Source organism: Chrysochloris asiatica, unplaced genomic scaffold (genome assembly GCF_000296735.1).
Source record: "Chrysochloris asiatica unplaced genomic scaffold, ChrAsi1.0 scaffold00036, whole genome shotgun sequence".
Taxonomy (NCBI): Eukaryota; Metazoa; Chordata; class Mammalia; order Afrosoricida; family Chrysochloridae; genus Chrysochloris; species Chrysochloris asiatica.
This window is the reverse complement of record NW_006408554.1, coordinates 9596187-9598440: the sequence shown is the minus strand read 5'-3', so window position 1 is coordinate 9598440 and position 2254 is coordinate 9596187.

Here is a 2254-nt window from a genome sequence, read left to right as displayed (position 1 = left end):
CAACAAGAAAATGGCTTTAAAGAACAGGAATTTATTTTCTCCAGATTCTGGAGATTGTAAGTGAAAATGAGGATATTGGTATGTTCTTCCCTTCTGTGGACTTCCCTTTTCATTTCTGATGTTTGTTGGCTTGAAGACAGGTCTTCACAGGATATGTATTCTGCCTGTTTGTGTGTCTCTGTGGTTACACATATATTTTTCAAAATCTGTGTATATATTGTAAATTATGTGATAGTTTACATGGGAAAAAATTAGTTTTATATTCATCCTATCATATATCATTTCATTGCCATGGTTACAATTCCCTCCATGTATCATCAATCAACCAAAGGGTATACCCTACAATCCTGCCCCCCAGTTGTCAGCACACAGCCCCTCTCCCTCTCTGGGTCTAAAGTCCCCAGCTGCTCCATCTCTGCACGTCATCGTCGCTGCCTCCATCTCAGGCTTCACTGCTTCTCTGGGTAGGGCCCCACTCTCCACTCTTCTCCCTTGATGGTCCCAGGGACCTCCACTCCTACACTGCAGAGTTAATCACTCCCCTTCTTGCTACAAAATGTCTACCTTTACATTTCCAACCCTCACAATCAGTCCTGATAACAAGCACTCACTATTGTATCACAAGAGGCCTATCTGCATTTCATTTCCTCAGCCACGCCTAGACAGATTGGATACTACTCAATGGAGATCCTACCTTCCTCCATGCCATCTGGATCTAGGTTCCCTCTTGAAAGCTTGTATATACATATATTTTTGAAATAATCATTAAATTATCAGATTAAGTAATTTAAAAATCTACAACTTCACACAGATGCATAAAATTAACTTTCACAATCTAAATAGTGAATATTCTGACTATTGAGCCATGTATTTAAATTGTAAGAGAAATTGTATGACATGCTTTTGCTATAAATTCAGTCCATATTTCCAACTTTCTTCTATAATACTGAATTCTAACTTCAGATCATTTATTATTTTGTGAGTTAAATAGCACTGTGATTAACTCTCTAGATTACAAAGATATTTGAGGAAACCCATTTAAATATCTTTTTCATTCAGAAAATATGTACCTGCTATGTGAAAAAGTTTGGTCTGCTAACTACAATATTGGTATTTCAAATCCACCAACTGCTCCTTAGAAACCACATACAGAGACCCTATGAGTCAAAACTAATTCTATGGCACAACAAGTGTAGTGGTTATGAATTGGGCTGCAAACTGCAAGGTCAACAGTTCGAAATTACCAGCTGTTCCGTGGGAGAAAGATGAGGCCTTCTGCTTCCGTGAAGATTTACAGCCTTGGAAACCCTGCACAGGATGACTATGAGTCGGAACCGACTCCACGGCACACAGCCAGCCATGTGAAAAAGTTTGGTCTGCTAACTACAATGTCGGTAGTTCAAATACACCAGCTGCTCCTTAGGAACCACATAAAGAGTCCTTATGAGTCAGAACTGATTCTATGCACAACAGCAGCTTGTGAAAAGCTCTAATAGATATTAATATATACAGCATTAGAAATATTACATCTTATTATTCCAATCTGCCTTGATATTTTAAGGCTTATAGAAACCTGAACAAATGAATGATGGCCTCTGTATATAACCCAACAATCTGTGGGTCTACAGCTCTCAATTAATACATTGATTCTTTATTGATATGTGGCATTCTCAAATGTGTATCCAGCACTTACAAAGTGACAGTGTGCAGTTCCTGACAGTCCAAATTCGAGCAAATACAGACATGTTCTAGAGGTGTTAGCTATGGAATGATTCTCAAGATTTGGTTTTCTTAGAATAACCTGTGTAGCTTGTCTAAACATAGTTTTCAGTGATCTACTTTTTAAATTTATTTGTTTTTGATACAGCCTATGAATCAAATTTTTTTCAACAGGAACACACTGCCTCTCCTTACATTGTTTGATGAAATTTATCCTGAAGCAAGAAGAATAAAATACTAAATAATCTAGTATTTTATATTTAAAGACTTGTTTCTGATTTGACCAAATGCTTTTTGAAGTTTGTTCTATGAAGTAAGAAAAGACTTGTTAGCAAGCATTGGCTAATACAGTTTTGTTATCATATTATTATCTTCATCTTCCCTCTTGATTGTGTTTTATAGCAGCACTTGAAAAATGAAGCTCTTAGAAAAAATTGTGTCCTAAAATGAGTCTAGTATAGAACTGAAACATGTTTTTGTTGTTACTATTTTCAGATTGTATTTTATCATATTGACATATTAAACTTTTATTTAG